The sequence below is a fragment of the Dermacentor variabilis genome, unplaced genomic scaffold, assembly GCF_050947875.1.
Source record: "Dermacentor variabilis isolate Ectoservices unplaced genomic scaffold, ASM5094787v1 scaffold_14, whole genome shotgun sequence".
Lineage (NCBI taxonomy): Eukaryota > Metazoa > Arthropoda > Arachnida > Ixodida > Ixodidae > Dermacentor > Dermacentor variabilis.
Genome location: NW_027460302.1, coordinates 6,675,051 through 6,684,042, shown reverse-complemented (window position 1 = coordinate 6,684,042; position 8,992 = coordinate 6,675,051). Strand labels below are relative to the sequence as shown.

Sequence of the window (8,992 nt, the reverse complement as noted above, 5' to 3'; positions counted from 1 at the left end):
ACATTCTGGTTTTCCAAACACTGTGCATTACTAGAATCGTTAGCATATCGTACGGCACACCTTCGCTTTCGACGGGAAGAAATCGAATGCCGTAGGGTGTAAGCGGCAGTTCCTTTTTCAGGGTTCTTTGCAAGATGTCCCATAAGAATACGGCATCGCGACAATCGAGAAACATGTGTTCGATTGTTTCAGGCCTTTTGCATATTACACAGTCTACCGACCATGGTACCAACAACCCTTTTTCCTTTAGCCACGGTATTGTAGAAAGTGTGCCACTATGGAGCATGAAAAAGAAAGTTTTGACTGACGATCGGATAGTCATACTTTTAACCCCTTTTAACACATTGCTGCCTGGCCCAGGATTGTACATCCTTCGATACAAGGGAACAGGCATCATCACATCAATTAGGTCTTTCTACAGGCGTTTTCTCTTGACCTCGCTGAGATATTCCATTGAAAATCTTACTTTTAGAAAGTGGACAGCCGCAACAATTTCATGCATGTATCCGCGGACGTTGCGTTGCATATGGGCGCATGATGACACAATGACATCTGGCAATGCGTTCGCCAATCTCACTTGCATAACACTTCTTAAAAAAGGATTTCTTTGGTTGCGATAATATACGAACCTAGAGACAATTTGTCTCACGAACAAATGAATCAGACCCAGTCCTCCCGATCTCACTGGAAGGAACAAATTTGTGCGGCTCACCCTTTCCCATGATGAGTTCCATGCGAAAACAGCCAACACTCTATGCAGTCGTTGAATACTCATGCGCGACATGTGCAACGCTTGCAAAACATACCATACTCGAGCAATAATAAAAATATTACACACTGTGGCACGGGAAAAAATTGATAGGTCTCGTCCTCCCCATTTTTGTGTTTTCTCTCGAGCCTTGTCTGTCTGTTCTTTCCAGTATTCTTGTGTATCCTTGTAATGGTGTAGTGGTACGCCTAGGTATTTACTTGGAGTAGTCGTCCACTGAATGTTGGCGTACGTGACTGGCACACTATCCCATTCACCATGCCAGCAACCCTGACATTTATTCCAGTTTATTCTGCTTCCTGTGTATTGACAGAAAGCTGTGGCATCTTTTATCGCATTTGTTACACTTTCTCTATGGGTACAGAAAACAGCTATGTCGTCGGCGTAAGATAATATTTTGACTTCACAAGCCATAATACGAAAGCCTCCTATTTCCTCATTTTGAATAATCTTTAAACAAAATGGCTCTAAATAAATGCTAAAAAGTAGTGACGACAGAGGACACCCTTGTTTCACCGAAGAGACGACATGGATGCTTTTGCTGACTTGTTTGTTAATTATAATTGAGGCAGAGCATCCAGTGTACGACATTTTTACCCCTTCCAGTATTATTTTCCCTACATTTACATATTCCATAATGGCAAACAATATTTCGTGCGTGACAAGGTGAAAAGCTTTTTCCAGATCTATTTGGAGCATTGCCACGTGGTTGGAAAAAACATCACAACACTCTAAAATATTTCTCGCGATATGAAGGTTCGTCGTTATGCTCCTACCTTTAATTCCGCACGTCTGGTGTGGTCCGACTATATCTTTAATAAGACCTTGTAATCTTCTTGCCAAGACCTTCATGAATATCTTGTAATCTACGTTAGAGAGGGTAATTGGCCGGTAAGGACCTACCAATAATTGCTTAAGTCGGTCGTCCGTTTTAGGAATGAGAATTATATGTGATTGAAGGAAGGAAAGGGGAAGCTCTTCTACGTCATATGCCTCTTGTATTACCGAATGCAATGCCTTAGCTATAGGAGTTTTAAATTTCTTATAAAACGCTGAACCCAGTCCATCGGGACCCGGCGACTTTCCGGGGTTTAAATCATCGATGGATTTTTCAATTTCCTTTAATGTAATTGAGCCTTCTAGGACTGATTTTCATTTTCATCTAGTTGCGGCATAAGTGGAAGAAAAGCGTTTACAAATCCCTTGTTTACTTCTTTCCTTTCACCAAACAATTTCCGAAAGTGCTCTACGAAAGCGTCTTCTATATCACTTTTCTTATCTGTGACTGCACCTCGGTACCTTATTTCTTTGATTTCTGTTTTGGTCGCGTATCTTTTTTCGTCACTAAGGGCGCGTTTGGTGGGCGTTTCGCCCATCCACAAATGCTCTGTACGAGCCCGTATCACTGCTCCTCTATAATTTTCGTCATCGATGAGCTCAAGTTGTCGCTTGACGTCTCGAATTTCTTTACTGCGCAGGCCGGGGGTAACACTTTCTTGGCTGATCAAGAAGTCTAACTGGGCTTGCAGTTCTTTTTCGTGTTTTATTTTACTGTGCTTAAGTGCAGAAGCCCGTTCTATCGCCTTAATCTTTATTTTTTCTTTGAAACGCTCCCATCTGCCAATTATGTTCTGGTGATCTTCAAGGAAATCATTAAGGTTTTCCATTGCGTAATCTACGAAAGGTTTGTCATCCAATAGGTTGTCATTAAGTTTCCAGAGCTGCCAATTAAATGTACTTTTTTCTTTTTTCTGCTCCAAGCGAGAAAGACACTAAGCTGTGGTCGCTGAAAGAAACATGATTGACTGTGTAATTACTGCACAAAGGTACAAGAGCTGTCGATATATAAGCTCTATCTAGTCTAGCGTGGCTATTTCCTTGAAAATGAGTGAACTGGGGGAAGTTACATGAAAACAAAGACCCCACGTCATCTAAGTTGTGTTCAGCCACTATTGTGCTTAAAAATATTGCACTTTTATCTCGAATAGGTCGTTTGTTCACTCTATCTTCTGGTTCACAAACACAGTTGAAATCACCCAGTAATATGACCAGCTTATCGCATAGCAGGTGTTTTTCCATTTCCTCAAAGAACACTCGCCGGTCATGTTCCTTGTTTGGTGCGTACACGTTAATCACCCTCCAATTTTTCATTGCGAAGGTGAAATCACAAACAATATAACGACCACAGTGACTGACACTCAAAGATTCCTCTACAATCTCAATAAAATTTCGAACAAATAGAGCACAACCTGCTGACAAACCTACTGCATGACTTATGGCAACATTGTACCGATTTCTAAAAGGTGATACCATGCGATCACTTTGTTCCTGCGTTTCTACCTTTGTCTCTTGAACTGCTACGATATCCAGCTCATTTTCTAACAGCAGGCGACTAAGCTGGTACTGTCGTCTCCTAGACGCCAGACCTCTGACATTTATCGTCGCTATGCGTAGTGCTGTGCCTGATTTTAAAGCCATTTCTTTTTATATATTCTGCAAAATGATCGCATTACAGTACCCCTTTACAATCTGAAAAATTAGTTGGCATAGTATAACACTTACAGCGAAGATGAACCTTGTAGACACATCACGTATGCAGCACAATGTGCGCTATAGGCATCTTCTAACCAGAAAGGCTTCATGACACTTGCAAATTAGTTCGCTCAGAGTCCCCACGTCTTCCCGAAGACTCCAAAAGGTTGCGCTGCGTGGAGAGTCGGCATCAAGACGGAGGTTTTCCCGCCGGCCGCCGCTCAGCGGAAAAATTCGGCCTCTGCTTCAATAAAGACCGTCTTATGCCGAGTCCCTTCGGCGGTGGTTCTGTCTCTTCAACTCCTTTGTCTGCTTCCTCGACGCTCTCCTCCAATGGCCGCTTGGTGGGCTGTCCACTGAGGCTTTCGACGACGTCCATGCAGGTCTCTTGGGTTTCTTCCACTTTTGTATCCTCACTGATAGGTTGACAGGCGTCCTTCGATGTGGTGGCTTTTTCCACGGCCTGGTCTTTGGTATCCCGTTCGCGCTCTGCTGGTTGACGCCTTTCCTCCAAAAAGGGTTTGTTGGCTGCCAGCGTTACCATTTTGCGGAATGTGGTGTCCTTTGACGGCTTCGAAGCTTCTTCAGCGTCGTTTTCATCCATGAGAAGTTCGGATGAATCCTCGCCACTCGTAGGCCCAGCGACGCTGGCGTACGTCTTAGGGCATTGACCTTCTTCATGTCCGAATCTACGGCAGGCACTGCATTTTGGAACCCGGCAGTCGCGGCGAATGTGCCCCGTTGCATGACAGCGCAGGCACATCGGCGGACGGCCTGATACGACCACCAAAGCTTGTTCACCTGCGACGTTCAGCTGGTGTGGTAGATCTTCCAGCTTAACGCCTGCCTTGAGACGCATGGACACCAACCTGGTTGTGGACCCCTTGTCAGTGATTCCGTGTACTCGCCACCGCTCTCTGCTAATTTCTGTCACTTTTCCATAAGGAAGGAAGGCCACCCGCACGTCTTCATCTGGAACGTTGTGCAACAGCCAGTGCACTTTCATCCTGACATCTTGGTTTCCAGGATCAATGACGACGCAGCGCCGGCCCTTGACCTTCAATTCACTCGCGGCGAGTAACTTCTTCACGGCTTCGGGACCACTGAAAGTTACGGCCCACACGTGGCTCATCCGATACGCCCCTAAGGCGATCACTTCAGGAAGCAGCGACAAACCAGACGACGCGTCGCGAAAATCTTCGACTCGGTAGGGCCGCGCTTGAACATCTCCGTGAACAACATTAACAAGACGACCTGTTGGCAAATTCGGCAAAATCAACTCGTAGCCTTCTTCAGATGAAAAGTTCCTGTTGCCGCGGCTGGCAGTAGCCGCTGTAGCCGCCCCTACGGAGCTTGTCATCGCACAACCGTTCGCTTCGGCGTCCGGAAGTTCGACCACTGAGCCACGAGTTCGATGCTTCAAAGCGGTACAAAAGCGCCTCTAGTGAACGCGGTGTTGCCTTAGAAACTAGCTGTTTCTAAGGCTCAGGCGTGCGTCGCTTGCTCAGGCGCACATTTCGTTGTCGCGCCGAACGCCGCGTTGCTCGACGCTCACCGCGTCCGATGCGGGGCGCGTAGTCGCTGCGCCGTAGCCCATTGTCTTACACCCCTTGGCGGGTCCACGGGAACGCTCTCGCGTTCCACTCTTGCAGGCGAAGCTTAAGCGTCCTCCAATTTTTTTCTTTAGATCTTATCATTAGACAGCTAAAATACATCCAGCGAAACCCTCACCTTAAAAATTGGAGGACGCTTGAGCTTCGCCTTCAAGAGTGGAACGCGACAGCGTTCCCGTCGACCCGCCAAGGGGTGTAAGACAATGGGCTACGGCGCAGCGACGACGCGCCCCCGCATCGGACGCGGTGAGCGTCGAGCAACGCAGCGTTCGGCGCGACAACGAAATGTGCGCCTGAGCAAGCGACGCACGCCTGAGCCTTAGAAACAGCTCGTTTCTAAGGCAACACCGCGTTCACTAGAGGCGCTTTTGTACCGCTTTGAAGCATCGAACTCGTGGCTCAGTGATTCTACTTCCGGCTACCGTTCGGTACGGACGTCGAATGTCGCGCTCCGTAGGGGCGGTGTTTGCGGCTATGCCAAGCCGCGGAAACAGGATGCCTGCGTCCGTTGAACCGGAATACCATGTTGTTTTGCCGCCACTGCCTACAGGTTCGTGTGTTTTAAACACAGTTTTTCTTCACGGCGACGTGAAAGCGAGACCATTCCGTGTCGAAGATTTTCGCGACACGCTGGCTCATTTGAAATTGCTCCCCGAGGTGGTCGCCTTGGGGGCTTTCCAGATGAACCACGTCTGGGCGGTGACGTTCGAGAGTGCAGAGGCGACAAAGAAAATGCTGAAGTATACGGAAGTTCAAGTCAAGGAACCACGATGTTGGTTGTGGATCCACACAACCGGGATGTCCGGGTTAAACTCCACTGGTTGCTGCACAATGTGCACAACGAAGACGTACAAGCGGCGTTTGCTCCATACGGGAAAGTCAACGACGTCCAGAAAGAGCAATGGCGTGTACCAGGCATCACGGACAAGGGGTCGTCTATGCGTACAGTGACCCTCAAGCTGAAGCCAGGCGTGACACTTGACGATCTACCGCATCAGCTACGAGTGGCAGGCATAATGGCGCTAGTGGTCGTGCCAGGTCGTGCTCCACTGTGTCTTCGGTGCAACCGTACGGGGCACATCAGGCGCGAGTGCCGCGTGCCACGCTGCTCTGTGTGTCAACGCTTCGGCCACGAAGAAAGTCAGTGCGTGCGCACGTATGCAAACGTTGCGGGGCCATCGAGAAGTGAGGAAGTCGTCAACGAGCACCTAATGGACGAAGTCGACGCAGAGGAAAGTGCCAGTGCGTCGAGACCATCTCTGGCGCCACTTTCAAAATAAGACCCAGCCACAAATTCTACGAAACGAGATGTAGAGCAGGTTGCGAGTGAAGCCACACCGACATCGGGCAAGACTACATCAGCTAAGGACGCTGAAACAAGTAATGACGCAAGTACAAGCAAGCAACCCTCCGTAGCAACGAGTGAGGATGATTCAAGCGTAATGGACACTACGGAAACCAGCAAAGCAGCGGCAGCGGCCAAAGAACGCACGAAGAAAGTACCGGCGAAGAGCAGAATGCGAGCACTCAGAGTGCGGGCGAACCACCTGTGAAGACAGCAACTGGTCGGAGGCCAGCCTTTAGACCAACGCCAACCATACCGCCGGACAGAAAGGCGGCGGCGACGCAGCGGACTTAACAGGTCGTGCGTTCGCGTGTTTTTGCCCGTGCCGGGGGGGGGGGGTCGGGAGGGGGGGGATTGCTGCTACTTCTGATCTGCCGATGGAAGACCAGTCAACAGTGCAGGCTGAACGCAGACTCGCCACGGTAATGCGAGTGATCCTTCGTCACTGACGGGAGCTGCAAATTTATTGGTATCTATCGACCTTGATCTCTTCACCGTAGAAATGGCGATACGCATTGAAACACCCTTACGCGTAGGCACGATTAACGTGCGGGGACTTACGGCAATGAAGAAGCAGTACCAGCTTAATCGCCTGTTTATCGAAAATAATCTGGACATTATTGCTGTACAAGAGACAAAGATAGAAACTGAGGAAGGGACCGAACGCCTAGTCCAAACGTTCATGTCTAGATATTATGTGTGCATTTCTCATGCTGTTGGTAGAGCAGGGGGATGTGTGCTCTTTCTACGCAATAATATTGGTATAAATGTGGAGAATGTATTTAGTGATGATTCCGGGCGTATCATATTGTGCGATTTTATGTTTTGCAATCTCAAGTTCCGCGCTATCTGTGTTTACGCGCCGAATAGAACAGCCGAGCGCAGGGTTTTTTTTGAAAGCGTGGAATGTCACTTGAAGTGTGAGAGAACCATGGTCATGATGGGAGATTTCAACTGTGTCTGCAAAGTGGAAGGCAGAGCCCGTAATTTGTCTCGTCTCGAAGGCAGTACGCTCCTCTTGGCAGCACTCGTTGAAGAACATAATTTAGAGGATATAGGCGACCCGTCGCCTATATCGGTTCACTCATTTTCAAGGGGACAGCCATGCCAGACTGGATCGTATCTATGTTTCTGGGGAAGCGTTGCCATTGTGCAGTGATTATGAAGTCAAACATGTTTATTTTAGCGACCACAGTTTGGTCCGTTTTTCGCTTGGTCCAAAGAAGCCGTCAAGCTTCAACTGGGGTCTTTGGAAATTCAATGAAAAATTGCTGCAGGACGAAATATTTATAAAAAAAATTCAAGATAGCATTCAAGAGCTGTTATCGGGTGTTCACAGTGACTGCATGGAAAGGTGGAAGTGTTTTAAGCAAGAAACAAAGTTAATAGCCATAGAAAGGTCCAGCGCTCTACACCACGAAGAAAAAAGAAAGGAAATACAACTACAAAGTGAGCTCAACTTTTATTTAAACATGGAAAGCATCCGTCCTGGTTGTTTCGCTAAAGAAATAAAGCGAACGAAAGCACAGTTGGAACTTGTCGATAAGGAAAAATATCGGGGCGCAATCATTCGCGCACGCGCAGAACATCTATGGTGCGGAGAACAACCTACAAAGCGCTCGTTTTCGGATGAAAAAAGTTATGCCACACGAAAGGAGATAAATGCGATAACATATCGTAATGAAATAATACGTGATAAGAAAACCATCCAACTTGCCTTTGTAGAATATTACACCGAACTCTTAGGACATGAAACGCAATGCGAACAGGGGTTCGAAAATGAATTCTTGCACCTTTTGCCAAGTCTAGATGATGAACAACGAAATAGATTAGAAATGCCAATAAGCATCAAGGAAATAGAGCAGGCTATAGATGACCTGAGCCCTGGGAAAACGCCAGGACCTGATGGACTGAGTGGATCATTCTATAAAGCTTTCAAAACAGATATAGCTGCAGCTCTTTATTACGTTATCACAGAAGCCTATGAAAAGCGGGTACTGCCACCGTCGTTTCGCGAGAGTCATATTGTCCTGATACCTAAAACTACCGATCCCTCATCACTCCTATCCGTGCGAGCCTACCGACCAATCAGCTTAACAAACTCAGACTATAAGATATACACTAATGTTTTGGGCAGAAGGCTACAGAGTATAATAACACGATTGATAGGGCCACATCAAACCTGTGGCATTAAGGGGAGGTCAATAACTACAAACGTACACGTAGCAAGAACAGTACTTGAGCATTGTGACGACTTTTCTGGTAGGGTGGCCATGTTATAATTGGACCTAGAAAAAGCGTTCGATAGAGTGACACACACAATTCTTTTCAATGTTTTGGAGCACGTGAATGTTGGAACAATCTTAACAGAAGGGATCAGAATGTGCTATGCAGGCGTTTCCACAAAGGTAATCGTTGATAGAACGCTCTCTCCCAGCATTGCCGTCAGGTCTTCCGTAAGACAGGGATGTGGTTTATCGCCTCTACTGTTTGCCCTATATCTCGAGCCACTGTGTCTAAGGATAATAAAAGAGAGCCATGTCCGGGGTTTTAGGGTCGGTTACAGTGAAGTAAAATTGTTAGCATACGTGGATGACGTCGCTGTTTTTTGTGATGACAAGCAGAGTGTAAGCAATACCGTTAATGTTGTGACAAAGTATTGTGAAATGACGGGGAGTGCGATTAATTGGGGCAAGTCGATTGGGATATGGTATGGACAATGGGAAGACACGC

The 8,992-nt window shown here is 47.3% G+C and overlaps 1 pseudogene; it reads left to right on the top strand.

The window, feature by feature from the left end:
* Window positions 1-5,250: 5,250 nt before the first annotated feature.
* LOC142567705 (uncharacterized) lies at window positions 5,251-6,525 on the top strand (annotated as a pseudogene).
* Window positions 6,526-8,992: the final 2,467 nt, after the last annotated feature.